Genomic DNA, 12,705 nt, shown 5'->3' with positions numbered 1-12,705 from the left:
TAAAATGTGTCTACAAATAAGTGCATTATATTTCTTTATGTTCAAGCCCAAACCTCTTCCTTTCATTCTATGTGTCTCCCACATTATCTTTTTACTCCAATTGACTGCATGTTGGCATTAAATAAAGGAAGTTCTCTCAATACGTTCTTCAAAATTTCTTTTAGGTTTTTTCACTTCTACTTTAAATCATCATATTTAAATCATTTTCATCTTAATATGAGTATTGAAATACTATAAAAGCTTTCTAAACACTTTTGGTTCTGATGTGGCACTGTGGGTTAATACGCTGGACTGCAAGGTCAGATTGAACCACAAGGTCCAGTTGTTCAAGCTCACCATCAGCTCCACAGAAACCATATACAGGGTTGCTATGAGTCAATACAAACTCAACAGCATTTAACAGCAACAATATCTTTCCATAGTCTAATATCCAAAATCCATATTATGGCATTCAAACATTTTATATTGATACCAAAAGTGACTGTTGAATACACATAATAAGTAGGAGAGATGCTATGAATTTATTAAAGCAGGTTTGTGAGATAAAATTAGTAATTGCCCTGTTCCTATTATGCTGTAAATTTATTAAGAACTTACTGCCTTCTGAATATCCTTCATATGAGTTATTGTTTTTCTGTAGTTTGACATTGTATTTGTGTTTGAACCGAAGTTCAGAACATACACAAATCTTTAATAAAATACATCTTATTTGATTTGACGGACTTTTCATGAGATCATATTTTTAGGTCCTGATTCTGAGTTTTGAAATATTTGTGTTGTCAAAGGATTGTTTATCCACAAATTCAGCATATAAGCATTCAATTTCTCCATCTAAGCAATATGAAAATTGTGAAGGATAGATCCCAGAAAAGGGTCCTTCCATTAGAAATTGTTCCTCAGGTTTATGTTAATTATTTAATCACAGACTTTGTTGTCATGTAATTTCAGTATTTCCTGGTAAAAGAAAATATCAGTAATTATCTACCAATATCTCACAATCTAGTCATAAGAAGCTTTGTCAAATGACTAATTCTATTTCAGATATGATACATTTTTGTATTTCTTTGTTCAATCAGAATATAAATTTTATTAACGTAAGCATTGGTGTTGTTGTTAAGTGCAGTTGACTTGGTTCCAACTCATAGCTACCATGTATAGGGTTTCTGAGTAGTGGCAGGTGAGCTTGAACCATCAATATGATGTATTCAAGTAATACAATAACTTGCACATCTATTATCTTCCCTGTTCAGAAATCATGTATTATAAATATTGGTTCCAGAATTGCCTAGGCTTTATCATTAATCTACTGTTAGACATTTTAGTCTCGGAAACCATGTACAGGGTCGTTATGAGTCGGAACTGATTCCATGTCATATAACAGCAACAACAACAGTACATTTTTAAAAAGACATATCTTTCTGATTTTTAAGAATTTTGTCAACAATATTAATAAGACTACTAAATAATAATGCTGCACGTAGCAAACATTCAAATAATACATTCCATGTAAACAAATACCTCAGAAACCCTATCAGGGTAGCTATGAGTTAGAACCTACTTGATGATACTTAACTACAATAATTAATAAAAAAAAATTCAACAAATGGAAAGACCAATGATCATTGTGTAATAAGAGATAATATGAGAGTTCTAAGCTTGTGATAATAAAGAATTCAATAAACATATGATTTATTGTTAAAAATAAGAAAAAAATATCATAGATGAGTTTCTCATTTTGATAGGTGATTGATTACTCAATGTTTCCTTACAAAACCATGTACTATATATTGACCTATTCCATAAGCATACTCTTTACTTAAATGTTATCTTACACTTGGGTGGGAAATGTAACCATCATTGTAAAAATCATATTTAATACTTTTAATATGATGAAAATTCACAAATCTCCCATTTGCACATGCATAGAAGAGCAGTATATAATTCACTTGTAAATTGAAGTTTTATTCAATGTGGTTTCTAGGAAACCATTCATAAAATCACAGCTGCAGCTAATTTCCATTTCTATGGATTTTGCATTTGTTAGGAAAAGAGAAAAGGAATCCTACTATTTTTGAATGTCATGCAAAGTAAACTAAATTATATCATCTTAAGCATACAGAACTTAATAATTCACAGAATGACAACTCATTATCCCTATTCTTAATAAAAGTCTGATACATTCTAGCTTCCTGTAATAGTCAATTATATCTTTTTACTTCACTGGTCTAAATTTTGGAAAGTCACATTATATTCTGTAATATGCACATCTGACTGTCTGAATCTTTTACCAACTTTCCTAGTTGAGTATTAAAATGAAGTAATCAATAATGGACAAACTAATCAAGAACCAAAGAGTGAAAAACATTTCATGCTCTTATCTATTGTGCACCCAATCTAGTGTTAGACACACAAACAAATGAAACCAGAGCAATGTAGCAATAAAATAGGCCAATGTTTTTGTGGGGTCTGTAAAAGAATACATCTAAACAGTTAAGCTTCTAGACAAAAATGAATGGTATACCAACATACATGTTAACAAAATCCTCAGATATCACCATAGAAATTACATTTTTGAACAATCATTGTGAAACAGAGGGTTAGAAAATTAAAGATGAGTAAAATTTATTAATATTTTCAGAAGGAAGGTATATCATTTAAGTGAACATACGAACTGTTTATTGGAGAATACAGAAAACAACTACTCAGTCATCAGAAGAAGTTCGCATGGTTCATCAAAAAGCCAGTTTGATTTCCTCTCTGGCTAGGGAAACTAAAACAAGGGATGCTACTGACAGATGATCCTATAGCAGCAAAGCATTTGGCAACATCAACCATTCTATCCTTAAGTTGACAATTAAGAAAGCAGTCTAGGTAGTAAATAACACAATAATTGAATTCATTTTTTAGATGAATAATTGTATCAACCTCTAACAAAATAATGGGAGCCTAGAAACAAACTGATCACAGCAACAACAATATCAGTTCAACAACTTAAATGAAAGCATATCACCTTTTAGATTTGAACTACCAACCTTGTGGTTAGCAGTCCAGTGCTTATCCTACAGCACCACAGCAGGGCTACGATATTAACAGCTCAACAATTTAAATGAAAGCAGACCAACTTTTAGATTGCGTAAACTAAGAGGAACAGTTACTAATATATTGGATGGCATATTCCAAAACAGAAAAAAGGAGATCTTATTAACTAGGAGAAACCAAAATTATAAACATGAAATAGAGTAAAGTTGTCAGGAAAAAATAATTGACCAATGGCAAGAACTCAAAGGTGTGGGTAGAAAAAGAGCAATTGATTTGACAAATACTTAGCCCAATGTTTCTCAAACTATAGGGGCTGAAGTTGTACTCTTGGGGTTCATAGTATATTTGTCAGAAAGAAAATCTAATGTATATGCAAAGGTAAATGTGCTGTTTGACCAAGTTGAACATAAATGTTAGTTGAGTGAACACAGGTGAAATACTGAGAGAATCTAGTAGGGAAATAACAGAAGAGTTTTAAAATATCTAAAACCACAAAAGTCAAACAAGTGTCTAGCTCCTGTCTCTCCCACATAGTCAACTAGTTTTTAATATAATTATTTTTTGTTGTTGTTGAGAATATACACAACAGAATTTGATTTCTTAGGGCACTAGTTTTGGATTTTTAAGGAGCTCTGGTAGCATAGTGGTTAAGAGTCGGGCTGCTAATCTCAAGGTCAGCAGTTCAAAACTACCAGCTGTTCCGTGGAAGAAAGAAGAGAGAAAGATGAGACTTTCTGCTCTCCTAAATAGTTACAGCCTACCAAGTCCACAGCACATAACCACCACCACCATCAGTTTTGGGTTTTATCTAACCTCCCTAGTTCCAGAAAATATGGATTCCATGAGTACTAAAGTTTTTGTTTTGCATATCCCCCTTTTCCTAACAAAGGTTTCTTTTATGGAATCTCTAATCAAAATTCCCAGTAATGGTAGCCAAACACTATCTATATTTTATGGCAAAGGAAGTAGTTATTTATGAAGGCAATTAGCCACATATTCCATTTTCTCCTATTCTTGGCTTTCTTTCTCTGTTGTTCCAGGTCCATAGAGACCAATTGTTGTGTTCAAACAGCCACAGGCAAGCTTTTAAGACCCCAGGCACTACCCAACAGACTAGAAAGTAGAACATAAGCACTAAAAATATGTTATTAGGGCAATTTGCTGCAATTGTCCCATGAAACAGGATGACCCTAAAATTCAAACAAAGGAACCGAATTCCAATAAGTATTTGATTAAACATAAGTATCCTCAGCAGCTACTCATTCTTTTTCCCTGTTGTTGTATACATTTTTTTTGTTTTCTGTAATACACCTAAGGGAGATAAAATCTACTATGTTAAGAATTAAACTTTTAATTTTTTAATTGCTGCAATCTTACTTGTTAAAATAAAACCCTGAAATCCTCCTAGACACAATTTTTCCTGGTCCACATCCATCCAGATACCATAGGATGAATCTTTAAAATTATATCATGAACTCCATAATGACTTACACCTACAAGTCTACACATCCCAGAAAATATCATCTCTTCCTTGGACTATTGCATTATCATCCTTACTGCTTTCCATACATTTGCCTTATATTCGTTTAGCTTACTGCTCTGCAGAAACTGAAAGATACAACTTTTCCCAGATTCTTTTACAGGTTACTATTAATGAATTATGCCTTGATGACAGTTGCGCTAGAGGTGAGTTAAATGGAAAGACAGATAGTGATGTCTGAGGCATCCATATCTGCCAGTGGATGCTTGCAAACTATAGCAGGGCTCTAGAGCAAAAGCTTCTTGAGGTAGCTTCTTCTTTTTCTTTTCTTTTCTTTTTTTTTTTTTGTCTGGATAGTGTACTTTATTGATGGTATATGGCAATATTTTGCTCTCTAAGGCCTTCCCCTTCTCCAGGAGGTCTGGATGGAAACTGTGAGGATGAGAGTTTCTCAGTGTATAGGGTGGTAGAGTTGGAGTAAGGACTCCCAGTAGCTGAGGGCCTCTCTCTGTTGCTGGGGTTGGTAATCCAGGGGACTCTTATTCCTTGGAGGTCATATGGACCATATGATCCACCACCCTGTTGCTGTAGCTGATTCCACTTTCACATCAGGAAATGAGGTTGACAAAGTGGTCATTGAGGGCAATGCCAGCCCCAGTATCAAAGATGGAAGAGTTGGTGTTACTGTTCAAGTCACAGGAGATGACCTGGTCTTCAGTGTAACCCAGGATGCCTTTTAGGGGTCCATCTGATGCCTGCTTCACCACCTTCTTGATGTGATCATATTTGGCAGTTTTCTTCAGGCGGAAGGTCAGGTCCCTGACAGACACATTGGGAGTTGGTAGTGGGGACAGAGAAGGCCATGCCAGTAAGTTTCCCATTCAGTTCAGGGATGACCTTGCCCACAGCCTTGGCAGCACTGGTAGATACAGGGATGATGTTCTGGGCAACCCCACGGCCAGCATGCCACAGTTACCCAGAGGGGCCATCCACAATCTTTGGGTAGAAGTGATGGCATGGACTGTGATCATGAGTCCCTCCATAATGCCAAAATTGTCATGGATGACCTTGGCCAGGGGGGCCAAACAGTTGGTGGTGCAGAAAGCATTGCTGACATCTTGAGGGAGTTGTCATACTCTTGTGGTTCATGCCCATCACAAACATGGGGCATCAGCAGAAGAGGCAGAGATGATTATCCTTTTGGCACCACCCTTCAAGTGAGCCCCAGCCTTCTCCAAGGTTGTGAAGACACTGGTAGACTCTAAAAAATATTCAGCACCGGCACCACCCCATTTGAAGTTGGTGGGATCCCATTCCTGGAAGATAGAGATGGGCTTCTCATTGATAATAAGCTTCCCATTCTCAACCTTGACAGTGCCACTGAACTTGCCATGGGTGGAATCATACTGGAACATGTAGACCATGTAGCTGAGGTCAATGAAGGGGTTAGTGATGACAACAACCTCCACTTTGCCGAAGTTAACAGCAGCCTTGGTGACCAGGCACCCAATATGGCCAAATTCATTGACTCTGACCTTCACTGTCCTGTCTCAGGGATGCAGCTGGTACTGCAAGAGAAGCTGAGGCTGCCTGTCGAATGGGGAAGAGTAGAGAGCCTTAAGGTAGCTTCTTGATTCCAAGATTTGGAGTGCTTTTCAGGTATATGAACAATAAGAATAACAGTTTTAAAAATCATAACAATACCAGCTATTGGGACCTTGACTTTCTAATTGTTTAGATTCTTGAAGGCTGCAGAGACATGGTCACCACTCGTCTGTCATTTGTCAGTTTGTTATACTGTGGTGGCTTGCGTGTTGCTGTGATTCTGCAAGCTATGCCCCAAGTATTTTCAATGCCAGCAGGATCACCCATGGTGGGTAGGTTTCACTTGATCTTCCATACTAGAAAGACTATGAAAAAGGAGAGACAGACTACTTTCAAATATTCAGTCACTGAAAACCTTATGAATGACAGTGAAACACTGTCCAATAGCAACAGAATATTGAATATTGAAACATGATGAAGGGCTCCAGAATATTTTCAGGTATAATGCCAGAAAATGAGACCCTCAGGTTGGAAGGCACTCAAAATAATACTGGGAAAGGGCTGCCTCATGAAAGTAGAGTTGACTGTGATGACACAAATGGAGTAAAGCCTTCAGGACCTTCATTTGCAGATGGAGCACAACTCAAAATGAAGAGAAACAACTATAAACATCCATTAATAATCAGAAAATGGAATGTGCAAAGTATGAATCTAGAAAAACTGGAAATTATAAAAAATGAAATGAATTGCATAAGCATCAATATCCTAGGCATTAAATGGATTGGTATTGGCCATTTTTAATCTGACAATTACATGGTTTACTATACTGGGAATGACAAATTGAAGAAGAATGGTGTCGCATTCATCATCGAAAAGAAGCCAGGATGGCCACACTTCATCTCTCATACTTCAGACATATTATCAGGAGGAACCAGTCCCTGGAAAAGGATATCATGCTTGGTAAAGTGCAGAGTCAGAGAAAGAGAAGAATGTCCCCAACAAGTTGGATTGGCACAGTGGTGGCAGCAATGAATCATGTGTGGCAAAAATTGTCAGGCTGGAGCAGGACCAGGTAGTGTTGCAGTATTTCATTCTGTTGTGCATAGGGTCACCATGTGACAGCCCTTCCCCAGAAGTATTTTGAGTCACCAATGTTTCTTTTCTGCCAAACTGCAGGCATACCTTACTCTTGTTTTCAGCTTCTCAGCCATATGGTCCCTTGGCCTCTACCTTGCTAGAGCATGTATTACAAAGTTATTTTAGCTAGTCTGTGAATGCCCACAGTCTGTGAACGCCTTCATAAATTTTCAGTTTTACTCAGTCCACAGACCTAGAATCCAAAGCTGATGTGACTCTCCTTATCGACATTTCTACCATCACCTCTGCCATCACTGAATCTCTAGGTAAGATCTCATGCTCTTCCTTCTTGATAGTCCTGGGATCTGACTTTGCTTCTGTGATAGCTCCTTTCAAACTTAGCAGGAAGGCAAAACTTACCACTCCCATCCTTAGAGTCCTATACACCTCATTTGCATGGTCCCACTCAATCACTTTGTAAAAATTAAGAAGACTTTAGATAGAAAAAACCATGTCAAGTAAATTTAAGGCACCACAGTATGAAACGTAATTGCTAAAAAACATTTATCATCATATACTTTATATTGTTCACTATAGAAATACTCATTTCAGTCTAATATATTTGTTTTTTTTTTTAATTTTTTCTGTACAATTTATGTAACTGTATTATGACTGAACAATTATCATGTGAATTTATAATAATAAACATTAATTATCAGTGACTAGGAAAACTTTTTCAACAAATGACTATTTCTAAACTATGTAGAAGACTCAAAAACTAACTGGATATTTTAAAAATAGTTTTATTTATTATTTGCAAGTATCTAAGAGATTAACTCGTCCTGGCGTGGCACTGTGGGTTAATGCACCAGACTACAAAGCCGTTTGAACTGAGAGGTCAGCAGTTCAAGCTCAACAGTCGCTCCTCGGAAATCCTATACAGGGTCGCTATGGGTTGGAACTGACTTAACGGCACTTTACAATAACAAGAGATTAACAGATAAAGCTGCAGAAAGCCATTAGTTGCATAGAATAGATCCAAATCCCATAATGTAAAATATATTGTTGTTGTTAAGTGTTATGGAGTGAGTTGGTTCCGACTCATAAAGGCCCTGCTTAGGGTTTCCGATGCTTTAAATTTTCCTGTGAGCAGAAAGCCTTATCTATCTCTCACAGAGTTGCTGGTAAATTGCAGACCTTGTGATTCAAAGTCCAGTGCTTATCATATGGATCCACCATGCTCCCAAATTATTTATATAGTGACAGCTCATTTGCTCTGGCTCTAAGAGTCAGAACCAACTCAACAGCACATAACAACAGCATACATTAGTTTTGTCTTCAATTTTATTTTTATTTTTTTACGTTTACATTTTTTTTCAAAATTACTCATTATATTATATAAGAGAATCCTCAAAAACATTTCTGAATACCATATTTCACCATTACAGAAGTTATGTTATTAAAGAAAATGAAAGCAAGATGGAATAAGAGGTCACACTGTCCTGGTTTAACCATGTGATAACAACACAGGAGATGTTACCATAGTAACCTGACCTTCATGCTTCAAACAAAAATAATATATAAGCTCTTTTAATGAGAAAATATACATTGTTTCCTTTCCAGTGCTAGGAAAAGTAAAAGGACAAAAGAATAAAGGAATTTTCTTTTTTTTCCTCCTCACTTCCTTCTTTTTTCTTTCCTTTTTCTTTTTAATATCCTTTTCTTATTAGCACATGTCTACACCTACATTCTATCCAAGGAGCTCTGGTAGCATAGTGGTAAGGAGTCAGACTGCTAAAATCAAGATCAGCAGGTTGAAACTTCCAGCTGTTCAATGGGAGGCAGATGAGGTTTCTGTAAAGATGTACAGCTTCGGAACCCCTATACAGGGTCGCAAAGAACTGGAACCAACGCCACAGCACATAACCACCACCATCACTATACTCTACCCAGTGAATAAATCTACTTTCCCTTCCAGCCCTACTAACCACCATAGAAAGTTTATTGTAGCATGAAAACCTTTTCTTGACTTTTTCCAGGAGTGATGTCGTGCAGTATCTGTCCCTTTGTTTCAGACTAATTTCATCCAGCATAATGTCTTCCAGGATTATCCTTGTTATGTTATGCTTTGCAGATTCATCATCATTCTTCAGTGTTCTATAATATTCCATTGTGTTTATGTATCAAAGTCTATTCAACCCTTCCTCTATTGATGAACATCTAGGTTCTCTCCATCTTTTTGCTATTGTGAATAATGCTTCAATGGACATGGATGTGTATGTATCTATTCATAATATGGCTCTTATTTCTATAGATACATACCAAGTAGATCAATTGCTAGATCACACAATATTTCTATTTCCAATCTTTGGACAAAATGTCATCCCATTTTCCACAGTGACTGAACTATTTTACAGTCCCACCAATAGGTGCCATACTCTCCACACCCACATTTTCAGCATTTGTTGTTTTCTATTTTAGTGAACTTTGCTAACAGTGCTGGGGTAAGATAATACCTCATTATTGTTCTGAGTTGTATCTGTTTAATTATGATTGGTAGACTCCTATTGTGGAGCTGTAGGATAGCATTAAACCAGCTGCTCCCTGGACACCATATACAGGGTTGCTATGAGTTCGAACTGATAGCAACAGCAGTAATGCTTGGTAAAGTAGAGGGTCAGCAAAAGAGAGAAAGAATTCAAAGAGATAGGTTATTACCACGGAAGCAGAATGGACTCAAGCATAACAACAATTATGAGGATGGCACAGGACCTGGCAATGTTTTGTTCTGTTGTGCGTGGGGTTGCTATGAGTCAAAACCGACTCCACAGCACCTAACAACAACAACAAAATTGGCTAGTGATCGTGACCATTTCTTCATGTTTATTGGACTCCTGAATGTCTTCTTTGGTGAAGTGTCTGTTCCTGTTCTCTGCCATTTTTATTGGATTATTTGTCTTCTTATTGAGGTGTTCTATACATTTTAGACATTAGTCCCTTGTCTGATATGCCATTGCCAAATTTTTTTTCCCCAGTGTATGGGCTCTCTTTTGGTGAAAGCTTTTGATGCAAATTGTTGCTGTTGTTGTTGTTAGGTGCCATCAAGTCGTTACCGACCCATAGAGACCTTATACACAGCAGAATGAAACACTACCCAGTCCTGGGCCAACCTCACTACTGTTGCCACGCTTGAGTCCATCAATGCTGTCATTTGGCTTATCCATCTCGTTGGGGGTCTTCCTCTTTTTCTCTGACCCTCCACCATACCAAACATGATATCCTTTTCCAGCGACTTGTCCCTCATGACAATATGTCTAAAGTATGAGAGACGAAGTTCGGCCATGTTGGCCTCTAAGGAGCACTCTGGCTGCATTTCTTCCAAAACAGATCTATTGGTTCTTTTGGCAGCCTATAGCACTTTCAATATTCTCCTCCAGCACCATAACTCAAAGGCATAAATTATTCTATGGTCTTTCTTATTCACTGTCCAGTTTTTGCATGCATATGAGATTATTGAAAATACCATGACTTGGTTCAGGCACACCTTAGTCCTCAAGCTGACATCTTTGCTCTTCAACACTTTCAAAAGTTTCTGTGCAGCAGCAGATTTGCCTAATGCAATATGTCATTTGATTTCTTGACTGCTGCTTCCATGAGTGTTGATGGTTGAGGCAAGAAGAATGAAGTCCTTGACAACTTCAATATTTTCTCCATTGATAAGAATGTTATTTATTGGTCCACAGGTGAGGATTTTTGTTTTCTTTACACTGAGATGTAATCCATACCAAAGGCTGTGCTCTTTGATCTTTATCAGTAAATGTTTTAAGTCATCTTCATTTTCAGCAAGGTTGTATCATCTGCATATCGCAGGTTGTTAATAAGTCTTCCTCCAATCCTGATGCAACGTTTTTTTTTTTCATAGAACCCAGCTTCTTGGATTATTTGCTCAGCATCCAAGTTGAATAAGTATGGGGAAAGAATACAACCTTGTCACACACCTTTCTTAATTTTAAACCATTCAGTGTTCTCATGCTCTGTTCAAACAACTGCTTCTTGTTCCAGGTACAGATTCCTCATGAGCACAATTAAGTATTTAGGAATACTCATATTTCACAATGTTGTCCATAGATTGTCATGATCCACACAATTAAAAGCCTTAGCTATTGATGCAAATAACTATCTAATTTTTAGGAGGATCCAGTCATCCATTTTGTCTTCTCCTGTTTATGTGTTTTGATAGTATATTTTTGCATGGATAAAAACACCTAAATTTGTTCCTAATTTTTTGTTGATAATTGTTACAGTTCTAGTTTTACATTTAGGTATTTAGCCCATGTTTACTTTGTTTTTACATATGGTCTGAGATATAGGTCTTGCTTAATTCTTATGCAAATGAATTTCCAGTTTTACTAGCACCATTTGTAGCAGAGATTATCTCTTCCTCATTTAATATACTTTGGTCTTTGGTCAAAGATCAACAAAGCTTAGGTGGATGGATTAACTTCTGAGTTCTTAATTCTGTTCTACTGATCTATGTGTCTTTTGTTGCACGGTATCAGGCTGTTTTGATTATTGTGGCTATGCAGTAAGTTTTGAGAATGGGAAGTGAAAGACCTCTTATTTTTTTCTTCTTTTCTGGTAATGCTTTATTTATCCAGTGTATTTTCCTTTCCATATGAAGTTGGTGATTATTTTTTCCATCTCTTTAAAGAATGTTGTTGGATCCTGGATTGGGATTGCATTATATCCATACAATGGCTTTTTGTAGTGTTTATGTTTTTACAAAGTTAAGTCTTCCTATTCATGAGCATGATATATTCTCCCATTTTTGTAGGTCTCTTTAGTTTCTTATAATAGTGTTTGGAAGTCTTTGTACAGGTGATTTGTTTCTCTAGTTAAGTTTATTCCTAAGTATTTCATCTTTTGGGTGGTTATTACAAATAGTATTGTTTTCCTGATTTCCTTTTCAGAGCTCTCTTTATTAGTATAAAATAACCCAACTGATTTTTGTATGTTAAACTTGTACCCTGACACTTAATGAATCTTTCAGTAACAACATACATTATTGTCAGCATTTTAATTACACCCCAAGATTATCTTACATCTCCATGAGAAATCCATGAATCTGATAGCTGTGAAGGGAAACAGATTCATCATCAAATTTTGCAACTGAGCTTCTACTAAAGGAAAAACAGATCTATAAATAACATCTTTAGTGAAATCTATACCATTTCTCTCTAAAAGACTGCAAAGACTTCTTTAAATTTGACTTCTTCATTAACTTCAGCAGTAGTATCCCCTCTTTAATTGTCTGAGCCTTACTCCCCATCTCTCAGGCTGTAAATATACAATATAGTTATTGATGACAAATTTTAGCTTAAAAAAAAGCAGTAGTGAATTAAAATAATATGATAGTCAACAGACCTAACAGAATTTAATACAAGTCAGCAGTCGAAGTGTTCCTTTGTAAACAGTAGCAACATCTTGCAACTATAAGACCAGAAAAGAAAGCAGACAACGGAAAAATGATGCTCAAGATAATATTTTATATTATTTTTTTATTT

The 12,705-nt window shown here is 36.3% G+C and overlaps 1 protein-coding gene and 1 pseudogene across 1 annotated transcript in view; both read right to left on the bottom strand.

Moving 5' to 3' along the window:
* The window catches only part of HCN1 (hyperpolarization activated cyclic nucleotide-gated potassium channel 1), a 689,786-nt gene that overhangs the window by 470,920 nt on the left and 206,161 nt on the right, over positions 1–12,705 (bottom strand). The window lies entirely within an intron of this gene.
* On the bottom strand, positions 5,059–6,054 carry LOC102825624 (annotated as a pseudogene).

The sequence above is a fragment of the Chrysochloris asiatica genome, unplaced genomic scaffold (assembly GCF_000296735.1).
Source record: "Chrysochloris asiatica unplaced genomic scaffold, ChrAsi1.0 scaffold00082, whole genome shotgun sequence".
Taxonomy (NCBI): domain Eukaryota; kingdom Metazoa; phylum Chordata; class Mammalia; order Afrosoricida; family Chrysochloridae; genus Chrysochloris; species Chrysochloris asiatica.
Note: the sequence above shows the minus strand (reverse complement) of the source record. Positions and strands in the feature narration are given on the sequence as shown.